At 41.8% G+C, this 19,727-nt stretch overlaps 1 long non-coding RNA gene across 1 annotated transcript in view; it reads left to right on the top strand.

Moving 5' to 3' along the window:
- LOC116553772 overlaps window positions 1-10,229 on the top strand; it is a 35,239-nt gene extending 25,010 nt beyond the window's left edge. The window contains exon 2 of the long non-coding RNA XR_004269905.1: window positions 6,544-10,229. This is a non-coding gene — a long non-coding RNA (uncharacterized LOC116553772). The remainder of the gene's footprint in view (window positions 1-6,543) is intronic.
- The last annotated feature ends 9,498 nt before the right edge of the window (window positions 10,230-19,727 follow it).

Here is a 19,727-nt window from a genome sequence, read left to right as displayed (position 1 = left end):
TTCTTTTTCTCTCTCTCTCTCTCTCTTTCCTTCCTTCCCTCCCTCCCTCCCTCCCTCCCTCCCTCCTTCCTTCCTTCCTTTTTCTTTTCTTTCTTTCTTTCCTCTCTCTCTCTCCCTCCCCCTTCCCTTTCCTTCCCCTTCCCCTTCCCCTTCCCCTTTTCCTTTTCCTTTTCCTTTTTTTCTTTTGACATGGTCTTTTTTTTTTTTTAAAGACGAGGTTTCACCATTACAGGCGTGAGCCACCATGCCCGGCCCGACATGGTCTTAATCTGTTGCCCAGGCTGGAGTACAGTGACACAATCATGGCTCACTACACCATCCACCTCCCAGGCCCAGGCACTCTTCCTGCCTCTGCCTCCCAAGTAGCTAGGACTACAGGCACATATCACCACATCCAGCTGATTTTTAATTTAATTCTGTTTTTTGGAGAGATGGGATCTCACTTTGTTGAAATCTCATCTAGCCTTGGCCTCCCAAAGTACTGGGATTATAGGCATGAACCATCACACCTACCTGTTACGTTTTTTTGATGGCTTGACAACATTATCACTGACAATGCTCTTTGCTCTGAAATCTATGCTGCCTTAACATAGCAACTCCAGATTTCTTTTGCTAAGTGTCAGCATGGAATATCTTTTCCTGTCCCTTTACTTTTAACCCATATGTGTCTTTAGATTTGAAGTACATTTCTTATAGATTGAATACAGTTGGTTCTTGCTTTAAAAAAAAAAATCTAACCATCTCTGATTTTGAATCATGGTAGACCATTTACATTTAATGTTGTTTTTATATGGCTAGGTTTAAATCTATCATCCTTTGCTCTGAGGATTTGACTGGTGGGGAAAATGGATGGGGGGAACCAATAAATGTATTATCTTGCTGTTTATTTAATCTGTTCTTCTACCCCTTTCCTCCTTTTCTGCCTTCTTTTGGATTAATTATTTTTTTATGATTCCATTGTATCTCCTTTGCTGCCTCATTATCTATAACTTTTATTTTAGTGGTTGCTTTAGGGTTTGCAGATACATGTCTAATATACTGTACTTTACTTTCAAATGTAGTATTCCACTTTATGTTTAGTATAAGAACCTTACAATAATATACTTTCATTTCTCCCCTCCTGACCTTTGTGCTATTGTTGCCATACATTTGACTTTTACATATGTTATCAACTCCATGCTACATTGTTGTTTTTGTTTAGACAATAAATGGCCTTTCAAAGAGATTTAAGAAAGCATAATAAGACAGCTATTTGCTTATTTCCAGCTTTCTTATTCCTTTGTGTAGATCCATATTTCCATGTTATAATTGTGCCTCTGTTTGAAGGATTTCCTTTAATAATTCTTTTAATATGAGACTGCTGATGATAAATTCTTTCAGTGTTTGCTTTAGAAAGATATTTTTCACAAGATGTAGAATTTTTGGCTATTTTTGTTCTTTCAATAATTTAGTGATGTTGCTTCCTTGTGTTCTCATTCATATTGTTTCCAAAACCAAATCTGTTAACCTTTGTTCCTCTGTGTGTAGTGTGTCTGTTTTTCTTTCTTTTTTTCTGGCTACTTTTAATATTTTCTCTTTATCACTGATTTTGACTAATTTGTTTATGATGTGCCTTGGTGTTATTTGTCATTTGCCTTATACTTGGGGCTCACTGAGCTTCTTGGATCTATGGATTTTCATAATTTTTCCATAACGTTTGGAAAATATATTTTTATCCCTTTTCTCTCTCCTTTTCTTGGAGGAATCCAACATGCATATTAGGCTTCTTAAAGAAATTACTAGCTAGGTACGGTGGCTGATGACTGTAATCCCAGTATTTTGAGAGGCTAAGTGAAGCAGGTGGATTGCTTAAGCCTAGGAGTTCAAGCCCAGCCTGGGCAACATGGCAAAACCTCATCTCTAAAAAAAGATAGAAAAATTAGCCAAGTGTGATGTCATGTGCCTGTAGTTTCAGCTACCTGGGGGGCTGAGGTGGGTGGATCACTTGAACCCAGGAGGTTGAGGCTGAGTGAGCCATGAGCTATGATCATCATGCCACAGCACTCCTGTCTGGGTGACAGAGCAAGACCCTGTCTTAAAATAAAAATAAATAAATAAATAAATAAATAAACAAACAACGGATTTTCTGTTTTTTATTTATTTATTTATTTATTTTGTCAGAGCTAATGGAAGGATGTTTTAAAAATACTATATATATATTTTTTGTTTCATTTTGGATAGTCCTATTGCTGTATCTTCAATGTCACCAATCTTTTCTTGCTTCATTTAATTCGCTACTAATATCATCCGTTATGTCTTTTATCTCACATATTGTTTTCTTGTCTACAAATGTGATTTAGATTTTTAAAATTATATATTCTTGCTGCAGCTGAACAACAACAAAAAATTTTAAACTTGGCAAAAAGTTGAATAGACATTTCTCCGAAGATGATATGCAAATGAACAATTAGCATATTAAAAGATACTAAACATCACTAATCATTGGGGAGATGCAAATGAAAAACAGTGAGATATTACCTTATACTCATGAGGATGGGTACTAGCAGAAACACCTAAGTTTACTTATATAACAAACCTGCACATGTATCCTGAACCTAAAAGGAAAACAAAAACCAAAAAACAAACAAACAAACAACACCTAAACAAATAGAAAAAAAAAAGTACTGATGAGGATGTGGAGAAACTGAAATGTAGTATGGTTGTTTCTTAGTAATTAAAAATAGAATATCCATATGATAGTAATTCCTCCTCTGGGCATATATCCAAAAGAATCTACGCCAAGCAATATCAAAAAGAGACATTTACATTCTCCTGTTAATAGGCAGCACTATTCACAATAGTCAAGAGGTAGAAGCAACCCAAGTGTCCACTGATAGATAGGTAAAATATGGTATATACACACAGTGGAACATTTTTCAACCTTAACAAGGAAGGAAATTCTGACACATGCTACAACATGTATGAACCTTCAGGACATTATGCTAAGTGAAATAAGCCAGTCACAAAAACACAAATTTTGTGTGAGTCTACTTATATGAGGCATACAGTGTAGTCAAATTCATAAAAACAGGCTGGGCACAGTGATTCATGACTGTAATCCAAGCACTTTGGGAGGCAAAGGCAGGTGGATCACCTAAGGGCAGGAGTTCGAGACCAGCATGGTGAAACCCCATCTTTACTTAATTGAATAGGAGTGGTGAGAGAGGGCATCCTTGTCTAGTGCCAGATTTCAAAGGGAATGCTTCCAGTTTTTGCCTATTCAGTATGATATTGGCTGTTGGTTTGTCGTAAATAACTTTTATTATTTTGAGATGTGTTCCATCAATACCTAGTTTATTTAGGGTTTTTAGCATAAACGCTATTGAATTTTGTCAAAGGCCTTCTCTGCATCAATTGAGATAATTGTGTGGTTTTTGTCTGATTCTGTTTATGTGGTGAATTACGTTTACAGACTTTCGTATGTGGGATGAAGCCTACTTGATCATGGTGGATAAGCTTTTTGATGTGCTGTTGCAATCGGCTTGCCAGTATTTTATTGAAGATTTTTGCATCTATGTTCATCATGGATGTTGGCCTGAAGTTTTCTTTTCTTGTTGAGTCTCTGCTGAGTTTTGGTATCAGGATGATGTTGGTCTCATAAAATGATTTGGGAAGGATTCCCTCTTTTTGGATTGTTTGGAATAGTTTCAGAAGGAATGGTACCAGCTCCTCTTTGTATGTCTGGTAGAATTTGGCTGTGAACCCGTCTGGACCTGGGCTTTTTTTGGGTGGTAGGCTCTTAATTGCTGCCTCAACTTCAGACCTTGTTATTGGTACTAAATACAAAAATTAGTCGAGTGTGGTGGCAGGCACCTGTAATCCCAGCTATTCAGGAGGCTGAGGCAGGAGAATTGCTTGAACCTGGGAGATGGAGGTTGTAGTGAGCCAAGATTGCACCATTGCACTCCAGCCTGGGAAACACGAGCAAAACTCTGCCTCAAAAAAAAAAAATTAATAACAGCAAAGTAGAATGGTAGTTTCCAGGGACCAGGGGTAGGGGAAAATGGAGAGCTGTTATTTAATGGGTAGTTTCAGTTTTGCAAGATGAAAAAGATCTGGAGAGGGGTTGTACAACAACGTGAATATATTTAATACTACTGAGTTGTATACTTAGAAATGGTTAAAATTTTATGTACATTTTATGCATTTTTTACCAAAATAAAAAATCCGTAACAAATTATAAACAAGATAATAAAGAAGTCAATTAACATAATGCCAAAATATTATAATAAACAAGAAGTCTATTAACAATGCCAAAATATTTTTGGGAAAAGTAACATATTGTTTGTCCCTCTGTAAAGTCCATTTTTCAAACATGTTCTTTCTAACCACATAATTATAAATAAATGGTATTTGTTTTTAAGAAAATTTATCTTCCATGTCTCTACTTAACTTTTGGAACCTACGTAATACTTATAACTATTTTTAATGTCCTTCTATACAAAATCTAAATCTGTATCTGTTCTTTTTCAGTTTCAATTGTTTAATCTCCTTGCTATAGATTATACTTTCTTGTTATTTTGATGCGTGGCATTTTTTTTACTGGATTCCAGGCATTTAAATTTTTTGTTTGGGGCTGGTTATTTCTATATCCCAGTATTGCTCTGGAGCTTTGTTCTAGAATTTGGATAAACCACTTGGAAACAGTTTGATCCCTTTGGCTCTTGTTTTTAGGCTTGTTAGATAGGACTGGAGCGGTGTTCGGCCTAGAACTAATTAGGTCTTACCACTAAGGCAGCGCCCTTATATGTACTCTCATGTACCCTACCATGAATCTTGAGGTTTTCAAGTCTGGTTGGTGAGAACAGATGTTATTCCCAGCATTTTGGGCGTGCCTGTCACTGTTATCCTATTATCTCTATTTTTTCTTTCTTTTCCTTTTTTTTTTTGAGATAGAATCTTACTTTGTTGCCCAGGCTGGAGTGCAGTGGCGCTAACTCAGCTCACTGCAACCTCTACCTCCTGGGTTCAAGCAATTCTCCTGCCTCAGCCTCCAAGTAGCTGGGATTACAGGCTTGCACCACCATGCCCAGCTAATTTTTGTATGTTTAATAGAGAAAGGTTTTCACCATGTTGGTCAAGCTGGTCTTTAACTCCTGACCTCAGGTGATGTGCCTGCCTCAGCCTCCCAAAGTGCTGAGATTACAGGCATGAGCCACTGTGTCTGGCCTCTTTTTCCTTCCCTCCTCTCCCCTCCTTTCCCCTCTCCTCTCCTTCTCCCCTCTCTTTCTCCCCCCTCTCTCCCTCCCTCCCTTCCTCCCTCCCTCCCTCCCTCCCTCCCTCCCTCCCTCCCTTCCTGCCTTCCTTCCTTCCTTCCTTCCTTCCTTCCTTCCTTCCTTCCTTCCTTCTTTCCTGTCCTTCCTTCCTTCCTTCCTTCCTTTCTTCCTCTTCCTCCCTCCCTCCCTTTCATTCTTTTTTTTTTATTTGAGATATGCTCACCCAGGCTGGAGTGCAGTGGTGCAATCATAGCTCACTGCAGCTTTGAACTCCTGGGCTCAGGCCATCCCCCCACCTCAGCCTCCTGAGCAGCTGGGACTACAGGTGTATGCCACCACGCCTGGCCAACTTTTAAATTTTTAGTAGAGGTAGGGTCTTGCTATGTTGCCCAGGCTGGTCTCAAACTCCTGGCCTCAAGCAATCCTCCTGCCTTGGGCTCCCAAAGACCTGGGATTACAGGTATGAGCCACTGTGTCCAGCCAGCTACCTCTAATTTTTTGGGTAGTTTTTTTTCTGGCCTCCGATAGTTTCCTTATGTGCATGTGCTGATCAGTCCTTGGCTGAATATTCGAGTGGGAACCCTCTGCAAACCTCAGGAATGTCCTCTCTCTGTGCAGTTCTCTCCTTTTTTGTATGCTGCCCTAAGAACTTTAGCAGCCTTGGTCTCCCCCGACTCTCTGCTCTGTGTTCTCAACTCATGGAGTTTGTCTGGTTCTACCTAGGTTCCCCTTTCTTTGTGCTGTGGCTTGGAAACTCTCTCAAGGCAGTAAACCGTGGCAATTATAGTACTTACTTCATTATATCTCTCGAGACCATTGTCCTTTTTTTGCCTGATATCCAGTGTCTTTCAAACTGTTTTTCACATATTTGTCGATTTATTGATTGTTTCAGCTAGGAGAGTAAGCCAATCCTTGTTATTCAATCTTGGCCAGAGTGGAAGTCTACATTTAAATTTCACAGTGTGCTTTTATCCTAAGAGTGATTTATATATTTTACAGAATTAAAACTAATTGATTTATGTAGTTCTCAAATCAAGCCATAGTTTTGTTCTCCTGAAAACGGCTCCTGACCAAGTGGATTGCCCTTTAATAGTAACCCCACTGCTCTCTCCAAGAAGTTAGAGCAGAGCTGCATCTGAACATAAACCAAGCTGCATTAAATCACTATGTGTGTACTTCACAATGACTGGTAAAACACAACTGTAGTTCTAGGTATAGCCACTTGAACTAGCGCAGCGTTAAATCTTTGCCTCACTCAAGTATGGCCATTCTGTGGTTTGCTTTACAGTTGACACGTCAAAGGCATTATGAGGAACAAGATGAAACTCAAAGGTAAGATTTATAAACATACTATCCCTGCTCTTAGATTAAGTGTCCCTGAAGACTTCAGCCTAAAGTGGATCTCTCTAAGTCAGAATCCTGATCATGCACATGCTGATGTCTTCTCTTTGGACGTCAGTGCGAACCCTTAAGTGACTATGTAAATCTGACGACAGTGAAACACAACTATTTATTTGTTGGTGTTGAATGGGAGGAGGTGCAAAATGTGAAGCAGTAACAAATGGAAACTTCCTGCAGACCTAGAGGAATGACAAGGATATTTCAGGCATGTACTGAGGTATTAAAATATAAGTGTACCATGGAAAGGATGCGGACTCTGCAGCCTGGATGCAAATCCTGTCTGTGACAATTATAGCTGTGTAACCACGGCAAGTCACTTAACCTTCCTGTCTGAGTTCCCACAGTACAACCTCCCAGGGTTATTGCAAGAATTAAATAAAATAATGTGTGCAAAGCACTTAAAACGTGCCTGGACATAGTGCACTCCATATAAATGGGAGCCCTTGGTATTATCACCGTCATTATTGTTATGGACAATTGCAAAGGCAGGAAGGGATGTAGAATGCATGGAGCATCAGCAGGGAAGGCTCAAGAATGTGGACTCTAAACTGGGCTTTGATACATAGAAATTTTCAAGTGATGGAAATGGGCAGTGATTCTGGGTGTAGGGAACAGAATAAGCCAAAGTCCAAAGGAAAACAGTTTGAGATATGCTTAGAGAAAAAGCAGGCAGTCTAGCTGGAGCTTATGATGTTGCTGGGACGTAGGGAGTGATAAGGCTGAACGGGGAAAAATTACAGGGTTTGGCAACATTTTGATATGATAACTGAAGAAAAAGGAGGTGCTTTGTATAATCCAAATATAAGCTGTACATCTACATAGCTCAGTGTCAAAGCAACACTGAACTAAAAAAAAGTCTAACAATCAAAAGTATTTTAAAACTAATTTAAAATTTTACTTGCCATTCTCTAAGAACTTTAAAAAGCATACAATTCATAGTTTAGGAACAATTCTTAAACTTCCCCTTTCTGTCTTTAGTACTTAGAACTCATCAGCTTTGGAGCTTCTCACTCTTCTAACCTCTTACTTTCCATTTCTTTTTCCTGGAAACGCTCTCGAAAGCCTCAGCCCATGAGGCGCTTGTCTTTTGTTCTTTTCTTTCCTTCCTTCTGCTTCTTCAGTCTTATCTTTGTTTATCCATTCTCTTGATTTTGAATCATGAAACTCAAGGGACCATCCTGAAAAAGGCAGAACTCTCCTAAGAGGGCAGGCTTAGCCAAGCTATCAGAGACAACTTCTCTTACGGGTAGGGGCAGAGAGATTGGGAACATGCTCATATTAATACATTTTAAAATTCATCAAACAAAGATAACACTAAGATTTGGAGCCTTGGTGATAAGATAATGGAAGATATACCATCAAGAAATAAAAGTGCTTTGGGGGTAAGATGTTGTGTTTGGAACTGAACATGAATTGGAGGCTAGAACATCATCATTTGGATATAGATGGAGAAAAGAAAGCTGGATAAATAAGTCATGCATTTAGACTGGTTTGAGCATCATGCTCAGATAAGTGATAGTTAATGCTGTAGGAATGAATGAGAAGAGAAATAGAGGGAAAAAAAAAGAAATATGCGGGTTACAGACAGAATTTTGGACCATACCTGCATTTCAGAGAGAGGACTCATGAAAGGAGAGGGAGGTCTCATCCAGACCAATTCCATCAGAATCTCTGGAGCTGAATTCACGCATTAATGTTGCTTAAAGCTCCCAAAGTGATTCCATATGCAGCCCATGTTGAAAACCATTGTTCTAGTGGCTTATACAATGCTTAATGGTTTTTAGGGTTTTACAAGGAAAGCAGTGGTTAAGGAATGAAGTTCTAGTTCATGGGATTTAAAATCCAGAAACTCTTAACACTCTCATTTTGTTGAGGAACCTGAGGCTCTAAGAGATTGATTAATTTTGGACCTTAAACAAGACACTTAATGAATTTCCAGCCTACTGCTTGCCTCCACGGTCACTGATACAAATCCCTCCTTCTCCTCTTTTCTCACTCCCGCCTTCCTCACCCTAGCCCAGGTCGTCTACCACTCTTGTCCTGAAAATTCCTGACCCTAGTTCTAAAACTGGCCCGTCCTTCCAAAGACTCTCAGTTCAGGTTTTAAAACACCAACAATCTGTCCGGTTAAAGGCTCACTCAAGGTACTTTCAGCAGCGGCAGACCATGCTGCCAGAGGAAAGCTGTTTAAGGGGAATTTCTTATAACTTTGTGAGCCTGGAAGGAAAGTTAACCTCTAGAAGATAATGGGAGGGAGGGAGGCAGCCTATATTTTGAGGTACTGGAGGTGAAGATGCCCGACTTCTAGCCCAGGCCCCTCCTGAGAGACTCCAGCAATGCCCCCCATACTGTTATAAAGTGCGGCCAAGTCTGGGGCTGTGGTGGTGAGTCCTGCCAGAGCTGACGAGGACACAGCATTTGTGGGAATTCTGTGACTCAAGAGGCAAAGGGTCAGTTTCTTTTCATTGACTGTGTTCTTGCTGCCCAAGAGTTTATCTCTGAGAATCTTGACTGGTTTCCAGGGTCAGGCTTCACCTCCATTGTTATCTGGAAACACAGGAACAGCCGTTTTGTCGTGCCAGAATGGGTGAGACAACACCATTCCTTATGCACCATAATCACGCTCTTCCCACAGAGTAAAGTTCCACACACTTCCAAAAGAGCTAGAGGAGGATTTTTTTTTTTAAAAGTCACAAACCAGCTTGTGTTTCTCTTATACGCAGACATTTGTGCTTGATTTGTACCCTCCTCTATATTTCATTTTCTCTGTGGTTCCACAAAATACCCATGAATATGTTCTAACAATGGAATACACCCTGGAGCTTGAGACACACTGGAATCCCTTGCAAACACTAATCTTTCACTCATCCTCATACACAAAAAGGATAAGCACATATAACCCCTGAACTCGCATGTGACTCCATCAGCCCACACGCACACTCAACGTGGGTTCAGGTTACATGTGTGCTGCTTACGTGATGGTTCACGCAACCTCACCTGGAGGTTTATGTCCACAGGGCCTGTTTATTCCTAGCAGAGCCGGCATCTGTGTTCACAGTCACATGAAAAATACACCATTAGGTTTCTGAGAAACAAATGGCAACAGAGGAGAGCCAGGGCAGCTGAAAAAATGGAACTGCTCCTTCCTGCTCTGTCCTGAAGCAAAGCAATCAAACTGTTTTGGGTGACGCTAGTGTGCTGAGTTCCAGTGTGGACTCTCACAACAGACCCTGATTTAATTCCAAGGCCATGAGCAGCAGTCTCCTCCCCAGCGATGTCTGTTGGGTTCCTCCAGCTGTCTTCAGGGCAGTTCTCCCTCAGTGCAAACTATTAGCATTTCCTGTTAAAACATTTCTAATAAATAAATGAATACATCATCTCCCCAACCCAAAACAGGTCTCAAAGCAGCCTTAGGAACTGCTCTGAGCTAAGGACCGACATGGACCACCCAGCACCAACCCACTGGCCCAGAGCCAATGCTGCTTTTGTTTGAATTCCTGTATGAGTAACTGCTCGGGCTGACGCCAGCCAAACTCAGTGAAATATTATTTTTAATATTAAATAAATAGATGGCGGGGTGTGTTGATCTTTTTTTTTCTCAGTAAATTGCAGCATCACAACCTAGAAGCTGGCTCTCATGTCCAGATTTCCTCAGATAGCAGAAGGAAGGTTGACATTCTCTTTGACCTTCCTCATGGAACGCTTACCCCCCAAGAGACAGAAAAGTCCCAGTTGGTGTTGACAGGACCCTATTTGGAGTAAGCTGGGACTTTAAATGGTAACAAAGCTTGTAAAAAATCATCAACTATTTTTGTTAATTTTTCTAATTTATTGTTTCCTTTCAATATACAAAAACATATGCTCTTTATATAAAAATCAGAAAGCACAGATAAACAAGAGGAAGCTGAAATGATTACTACCCCAGAACCAATGATTACTGTCAAATTTTGGTGACTGTTCCTCCCAGCTTTCGAATATTTATATACATATGTCACAGTCAGTGTATGTTGATTTGACAGAAACGGGATCACAATGGGTGTTCATATGTTTGTTACAGAAAATTAATTTGGGGGTATCTATTTTAAATACCCTCCTAAAACTCCACTCTTCAGAGCTACCTGATTATCTGAATATGCTACAGTCTACTCAAACCATCTTCTATCATTGTATATTAAGGTTGTTCCCAAGTTTTTGCTATTACAGAAAATGCTCCAGTAAAGAATCCTTGTAGCTAACTCTGCTTCCATTCTTAATTGCTTTTTAGGCTAAAGTCCCCCAAACAGAATTTTTTTTGGGGATGGAGTTTCGCTCTTGTTACCCAGGCTGGAGTGCAATGGCGCGATCTCGGCTCACCGCAACCTCTGCCTCCTGGGTTCAGGCAATTCTCCTGCCTCAGCCTCCTGAGTAGTGGGGTTTCAGGCACGCGCCACCTTTTTTTTTTTTTTTTTTTTTTTTAGGGTCTCAATCTGTTGCCCAGGCTGGAGTGCAATGGTGTGATCACAGCTCACTGCCACCTCTACCTCCTGGGCTCAAGTGATTCTCCTACTTCAGCCTCCCAAGTAGCTGGGACTACAGGCATGCCCCACTGTACCTGGCTAATTTTTCTATTTTTTTGTAAAGATGGGGTTTTGCTATGTTGCCTAGTCTTGTCTCAAATTCCTGGGGCAGAGGGATCCTCCTGCCTCAGCCTCTCAAAGTGCTGGGATTACAGGCATGAGCCACTGTGCCTGCCCCACCACTCAACAGAATTTTAAGGCTTTGGCAACATATTACCAAATTGCCTTTTGCAACGATGACACCAAATTACATTACTACCAGCAGGGAACCAAAATATTACCCCGCTGGTACCTCTGCCACACTGTATAGTATTCTTCAAAAATAATCTTTGACAATTTTTTAGAGAAGAAAAGAACAACCAAACTTAAATGTTTAACACAAGAGGTGAGCAATACAGGACTTTTGCAAGTCTGAGTGGTAGGTGGCTGCATAGTGGGCAGCGAAGGCAGGTGACCAAAAGGGAGACCCTGGCTGTCGTGGCCCTCAGCATGTAGAAGACACTCTGACATCAGGCTTGGCTGGATGAAAGAAGTGCTCAGAAGCCCCAAAGTGAGGAAGACAAGAAGCTCTACCACAGAGATTCTCAATGAGATTCATTTCTTTGGAAGGAAAAAGACACTGAGGTCAGGAAGTCTGGGGAACACCGGGATAAGGCGAGTTAGACAGTTTCTTCACAGCAGCATTTCTCGGAACCTGTGGAATGTGGATGTTCCAAGAGGCTGGCATGGTCCGCACTGTTTCCTGAGGTGACTGAACCACCGACGGCCCCGCTTCAGACCCATCTTTTTTATTTTCCACAAAGCAACCTGTGGATCCAGTGCTTGGTGGAATACACTTTGGGAAACCGTCTGATGCCACAAAGGGAAAATGGGTTTCACAGAAAGAGCAGAGAATGGGAGATAGGACAGAAACGAAGGGATGAGGGAGAAAAGAGAAAAGATGAGAAAAAGCAAGATAAAATAAGGGGAAATTAGAAAAAAGGACAAGAGAGAAACCAAAGGAAATGAGAAAGACAAAGAGAGGGAGAAAACAATTTAAGAGAATAGGAAAAGAAATTGGGAGCAGGAAAAGTATCATAGAGAAGCTCCTTATTACTAACCACCTCCCCATTGCTTTTAGGAGAGACCTAGGTGCCTGTCATCTCTTCCAGGCACAGGGTCCCACAGGTCACCCCAAACCTCAACCTGTCACTCTTCAAGGTGATTTTCTCTGAAATGTTCTCATTTCACAGCTTTTTTCTCAATGGCTATTACTTAAAGTGCAAGAGTGCACTGGCAAGGGAAGCTCAGAGAGAAATAAATGGTAGGCCCGACTGGGCATGGTGGCTCACGCCTGTATTCCCGGCACTTTGGGGGGGCCAAGGTGGGCAGATCACCTGAGGTCAGGAGTTCAAGACCAGCCTGGCCAACATGGAGAATCCCCATCTCTACTAAAAATATAAAAATTAGCTGGGCAAGATGATGCATGTCTTTAATCCCAGCTTCTCAGAAGGCTGAGGCAGGAGAATTGCTTGAACCTGAGAGGCAGAGGTTGCAGTAGTGAGCCAAGATCATGCCACTGCACTCCAGCCTGGGTGACAGAGTGAGACTCTGTCTCAAAAAAAAGAAATGGTAGGCCCTAACAAAACCCAGGAAAAGTAAAACAGAAGGAAATTCCAAAAATATGTAATCGTTATGTCTTTTATGGTTGTTGTGTAGCTTTATGTTGAAGCACAGTAGGACATGACCAAAATGAAACAAACGCCCTAGGGCTTCCCCACTTAGAAAGCAGCCGACAAGGCAAATCAATGGCTTTTGAACACCATCTGGGCCTTTCATCCATGAGGGCCTGCTTTCCGGCAAACTGAAAGCACCAAAGTAGTCAAATAAACTAAAAGCTTAAATGTAGGGCATGTACACAGTCCATAAACCCTTTAGAATTCCACAACAAAAAGACAATTATTTCATAAAAGCTGTTTGTATTTTTTTTTTCAAAAAAGTCTCAAGTAATGCATACTGAAATAGAAATAGGCATTTTGAAATAAGCTCATGGTGCATTCATCCAAATCTGAAACCCCTAAAAATTTCAGAGTTATGGGGTAGGATTTGAAGCAGTTACATTAAGATTGATGTTATATTTCATTAGAACAGTGATTCCTAGGCTATTAATCACCAAGAGTTTATTTTTTAGCATTGTTCTCTGCAAGCAGTCACTTATCATAGGTCATCACTGTGTATTCAAGTCCACAATTGCTCGTGGATTCAATTGGCATGCTGGACTGTCAGGTGGACCAGTAACTCCAGAAATTTCTGTGACTTCAACAATTGTCAATCATAGCAACTAGCATGACACACCATTAGTGAATGGAATAGATATTGTTCTACTCAAAAGGAAAGGACCTTGACAACCCTATCACAGAGGAGGAGTTGGGCCTCCATATTATCAAAAATAAGATGTAAGTTATTATTACTGATTTTGTAAATGCCCCACGAGTCAAGACCCCAAGGATGGAAATCCCTACATTTGATATTTTTCAAAAAACCTCCCGGCTTTCAATAATTGTGACTTTTTAAATTTTACAACAGAGTTTCACTCTGTTCCCCCAGTCTGAAATGCTGCAGTGGTGCGATCTTGGCTCACTGCAACCTCCGCCTCCCAGGTTCACATGATTCTCCTGCCTCAGCCTCCTGAGTAGCTGGGATTATACAGGTGCCTGCCACCACACCCAGATAATTTTTGTATTTTTAGTAGAGATAGGGTTTCACCATGTTGGCCAGGCTGGTCTCAAACTCCTGACTTCAAGTGATCTGCCCTCCTTGGCTTCCCAAAGTGCTGGGATTATAGGCATAAGCCACTGCGCCCATCCAACACTTTTCAGAGTTGACTTATCTTGAGCCTGTCAACCAAGGACAGCTAGTGATGGCACAAATGTGGCTGTTCTCACTTCCCTGCCTGTGTAGATATCTCTAACCCATCTATGCTCTTTCTCATTGAGCAGTTCTTCTCAATATAATGTCTATGTGATGAATGAACCAGAGCTGGTGCTGGATGGAACTCACTTGCCTTCCCGTATCTTAGGTGATTTGTTCATAAGGCAAGTATGAGGGATATAGGCTCAGGATCCCTTAAGTGGAGAAACTTGAGATATCATAATAAGGGTGGAAGATGTAGACAGGAAGGGAACAAAGGGATGTAGAGATGACTCAAGAATAAGAATCTGTCCAGGTGCGGTGGCTCATGCCTGTATTCCTAGCACTTTAGGAGGCCGAGGTAGGTGGATCATTTGAGGTCAGGAATTAGAGATCAGCTTGGTCAACATGGTGAAATCCCATATGTACTAAAAATACAAAAATTAGCCAGGCATGGTGATGCATGGCTATAATCTCAGCTACTCAGGAGGCTGAGGTAGGAGAATTGCTTGAACCCAGGAGGTGGAGGTTGCAGTGAGCAGAGATCACACTACTGCCCTCCAGCCTGGGTGGCAGAGCTAGACTTCATCTCAAAAATAAATAAAAAAATAAGAAATTGACTTCTCTTCCACCCCTATTGACAAGTGACTATAAATATAAATCCTTATTCTTTTTGCCTCCTGTGCTCTTCCAAGCACAGATACAAGGGTTGGACAAAAAGGTGTCAGAGTGAATAGAAAAGGTTAGTTCAAGAACAAATTAGAGGAAACTTCCAAAGCATTCTTGGGAAAATACCCTACATGACCATAAGGTCAGGACTTCCTACTCTCCCAAGTCTTTTCACTCACATTAACTCCTTGGAGCTTAATGCTTCTATGAGAAAGGGAGAGAAGGTGTTGGTGTCATCCTCTTTTTTACTCATGATGAAAGAGAAGCTTAAAGACGATGAGTGATCTTTCAAGATCAAGGCGAGGAAGGGATGGAATTGGAAAATAACTTAGATTTATAACTTTAGGTTCAGTCTTCTTTCTGATGCATGTGTGCTTCTCATTTTGTGGTGTGAGTATCCTAGGGCAAGCACGGTGGAGCTAGGAAATTATTTCAAAGATTTGGGATAAAATGGCCCTTCTCAAAGGTTTTTAGGGAGACATTTTGATATAAAAAATATAAAGGCACATGTTGAAGTAGAATACAGAAACCGCATGACTTTTTATGATAAAATACAAGATTTCAAAGATTTTGGTAGGAATGTTAATGGCCTTTCTGGCCGTACCCCGCGACATCCTGATGGTGTGCTTTCTGCTGTTCTGGTGGAGATGAGTGAGAAGTACTACTCTTCACCACAGTGCCTCTCTTCTTTCCTTCTTCTCCTCTTCCTCCTCCTTGTTCCTCTTTTTCTTCATTTATTTAGTTGATGTTGCCACTCTCTCAGCACTCCACAGGCAGCTTGTTTGCAATATCATTTCAGAGGCACGAGGCTGCTGTCAGGACTGCAGTTGTGGGAGGAGCTGACTCTCCCAGGGGTGTTGCAGAGAGAACTGGGAAGAGACTGAGTCACCCTCTAGGCTGAGTCCCCTTCACTGGGTAAGTGTGGACCTGCAGTTGAACCACTCTGCTGGTGGCATATACCCTAACATACCTGTGTCAGTGTATTAGTCAGATCGGGCTGCCGTAACAAAATACCATAAACCGGGTGGCTTAAACAATGAAAACTTATCTTTTTGCAGTTCTGGAGGCTGGACATCTGAGATCAGGGTGTCAGCATGGTCAAGTTCTGGTAAGGGCTCTCTTCCTGACTGGCAGAGGTCGGGGGAAGGCTTTCTAGTACCACTTCTTATAAGGAGGGTCCGATCCTCATCCCCGCATCTAAATTTAATTACCTCTTAAAGTCCCAATCTCCAAATACCCTCACGTTGGAGGTTAAGGCTTCAGCATATGGCTTGGTGGAGAGCGGAGGAGAACAATTAATACATAGCAATCAGTGAGGATGATTTAAGTTGTAAGTAACAGAATACCCAATTCAAAGAAGCTTCAACAATGACAGGCATCTGTTGGCCCAGGAAACTGGAGGCAAGTCAGGGTGGCTGTCAGGAATAGTTGATGCTGAACAGGATGAGGAACAGCCTGAACCATGGAACTCTGGTGTCCATAGCACTGCCTTTATCCTAAGACTGCTTATTCTTTCAATGTTGAATGTCTGAGACTCATGCTTGCTAGTTCACCTAAGTTGAAATTATGTCATGGGCTCATTCCCAAATCAATCACTGTGGCTAGTTAAACCAATCAAAGTTCATTTTGGGAGCTGAAGAGTCAACCCATTCAAATTCCACAACTACTTCATAATCTGAGAAAGAAAGGAACAGAGATGGTAGGAGATGATTATGTTGCCCATTACAGTTTTCTCTTTAAAATTGTCCATTTTAAACTGTTGACTGTGTCTGGTGCATGGTAAGTTCTCAGTAAATATAAGTAGTTGAACTTATGGCCTGCCTGCGTATAGTTATTGTGAATGTCCAAGGAAGGGGTAATAATGAGATGGACCCTACAGAAAGCATAAAGGGAAATGCTGTCAACACCTCTCTGAACTCTTATGTTGTGGCAACACAAAGAAATTCAAGAGAGAGGCAGAAGTTCGTGGCCCCAGAAGCTGCATTTGGGGTTTCATTGAGATCACATTGCATCTGTATGCATTTCCTCTTCCACATCTGGGGAGAGCCATTTTCATTACGGAAATTAACATTGGGTCAAGCCAGCCTGGTAGGATCTGAATTTTCACTTTACTTAAAACATTCACCTGAGGCCAGGAGTTCAAGACCAGCCTTGGCGACATAGTAAAACCCCATCTCTACTAAAAATACAAAAATTTACCCGGGTATGGTGGTGCGTGCCTGTAGTCCCAGTGACTCGGCAGGCTGAGGCAGAAGCACTGCTTGAACCCGGGAGGCAGATGTTGCAGTGAGCCAAGATCATGCCACTGTACTCCAGCCTGGGCGACAGAGCAAGACTCTATCTCAAAAATTGAAAAAAGAATGTACTGTGACTTATATCCATACATCACATTGTAAATGACTTTGGAATATATCTAGTTAAAAAGCTGGGAGTCCATTATGCTAAGTGAAATAAGTCAATCACAAAAAAGACAAATACTGTATGATTCCACCTATATGAGGTACGTAGGGTAGTCAAATTCATAGAGACAGAAAGTAGAATGGTGGTTTCCAGGGGGTAGGGGAAGGTAGGAATGGGGAGTTAGTGTTCAATGGATACAGAGGTTCAGTTTTGCAACATGAAAAGAGTTCTGGAGATGGATGGTGCTGATGAATGTGAATGCACTTAATGCCACTGAACCCTACTCATAAAAGTGGTTAAGATGGTAAACTTATGTGATGAATATTTTACTATAATTTTTTAAAATTAGGAGTCATGTGTGGAATTTCCCTTTTTTCCTTTACCATCATTTTTTAAAAGCTCTTTTCTATTGCTATTTTAATCTTCTTACTTGTACAGTCAGCAAACAAGATGATTTATTTTTCTACCCCAGGCACCAAGATTTCTTTCTTAAGTTTAGCCGGGCGTGGTGGCTCAAGCCTGTAATCCCAGCACTTTGGGAGGCCGCGGCGGGTGGATCACGAGGTCAAGAGATGGAGACCATCCTGGTCAACATGGTGAAACCCCGTCTCTACTAAAAATACAAAACATTAGCTGGGCATGGTGGTGCGTGCCTGTAATCCCAGCTACTCAGGAGGTTGAGGCAGGAGAATTGCCTGAACTCAGGAGGCAGAGGTTGCGGTGAGCTGAGATCGCGCCATTGCACTCCAGCCTGGGTAACAAGAGTGAAACTCCATCTCAAAAAAAAAAAAAAAAAAAAAAAAAAGATTAAGTTTAGACCTTCTAGTGAGGAACTGTAGGTTATTTTCTAGATTTACTATGTGTTACTTTTCTTCTAAAATTTTCCTTTCCATTTTTGCCCTCCCTGATAATGGAATTGTTTTGCGGCCCCTTTTTCTCCTTTTTCTTTTCCCCAAATTGTCTAACTTTAGTGGCTATTAGAGTTTACTGTCACCATACCTTTTCTTGGGAGGATCAGAAGAGCCCAGCTAAGTTTTGGGCAGGATATAACAAAAGCCGAATTCTCCCATGTATTGAGGCTGCAGCCTGAGTGTCACATCCTTCACCAGGTGCTCGACTGTCACCTGCTCTGCCAGGTCCTTTATAAACGTGATTTCATTAGCTTATCACAGCTTCCCTGTAAGGTCTGTGTCTCATTGTCATTATACACCAGGACTCAGCCAGGTTGAGTAACTTGTTCAAATCTCACAGCTGGTGTCCTTGGCCCTGAAGCTTGATAAGATCTTTCTTTTTCTTCTCCACTGCCTCCATCCAGTCATTTCCTCCTACCTCAAGGCATTAGGATAGCCCCATCTCTGACCTCCTGGGGCACTGTCTGCATTTTGTGGGGAAGTGAAAAAGCCTGCTGGGAAGAGCTGGTGGTAGAATCCCCTGCAGTAGGAGATGAGTTATCCTGGTTTTGGACTCGCCTCCCACCCTATCCCCTCTCCGTCCGCCCAGCTCCTTCAGGTTCCCCCAGTTCTCTAGCTGCTGTCACCACATCTAACCCAAGGGACACCTTGATCCTCTCTTGGAGCCAACATGGGTGTAGACAATCCCCTTTGTCTCTGTTTTCAGCAGAAGCAAGATAGCACTTTTCACAAGTAAAGGAACATTTTCTAAGAAAGAGCATGAAACCAAACTGCAACCAGAAAAGACAAAAGCATCCAAGTAGATGTACTGACAGTAGATGCACTGCTCCTCTTCGTAATTTAACTGCACTCCTTCCAGAGTGGCTAAGGGTTTGTTTCCCGTAAGTTATTGGGGTACAGGTGGTATCTGATTACACCAGTAAGTTCTTCAGTGGTGATTTAAGAGATTCTGGTGCATTCATCACCCAAGCAGTACATACTACACCATATTTGTTGTCTTTTATTCCTCGCCCCTTCCCACTTTCCCCGCCAAGTCCCCAAAGTCCACTGATTTAGGGGCAGTTCTACTCCTCAGTCCCCGCAAGGGGAAGCAGAATCCCAATTCTTTCTTCCTTCCTGGGGCAACAATAGGTCTTAGTGGCTGGTGGACAACAGCACTCAGGAGATGACGTTCACATTTCTCCAGGGTTAAGATTACATGACCAGTTTCCACACCTGGAACTTACGGTCCTTCTCTCCTGACAAGGGAATGGGGAAACTGACATACTGAGAGGAACTTGACAGGAGTTTAATCCTCGAGGCCACTCCCACAAACAAGATATTGTAAAGAAGAGTTAAAGAGTGTGTTCGAATTCCAGCACTGCCCACTGCAAGCTGTGAGACCTCAAGCTGGGCAAATTGTTTAGCCCCTTTAAAGTCCCACTTCCTCCCATGTGGGGATCAGGGAGAATTGGAGAGGTTTGTACACACAGTGCTCAACAAACTCCCAAAACATTCGGTGTTATTAACGACCCTGGGAGCTGGGTGTCAATACTCCAATTTTACAGTTGAGGCAGGTCTGCTGAGGTCTATTTCCCCATCGCTGTGGCCCTCATCTGAGCACTTGTTCTCCTACTGCTTTGCACCATTACCAGACCGTGCATTTG

This window comes from Sapajus apella, unplaced genomic scaffold (assembly GCF_009761245.1).
Source record: "Sapajus apella isolate SASKATOON/1434 unplaced genomic scaffold, GSC_monkey_1.0 scaffold13, whole genome shotgun sequence".
In the NCBI taxonomy this organism is placed as follows: domain Eukaryota; kingdom Metazoa; phylum Chordata; class Mammalia; order Primates; family Cebidae; genus Sapajus; species Sapajus apella.
This window is presented reverse-complemented; position numbering and strand designations above follow the sequence as displayed.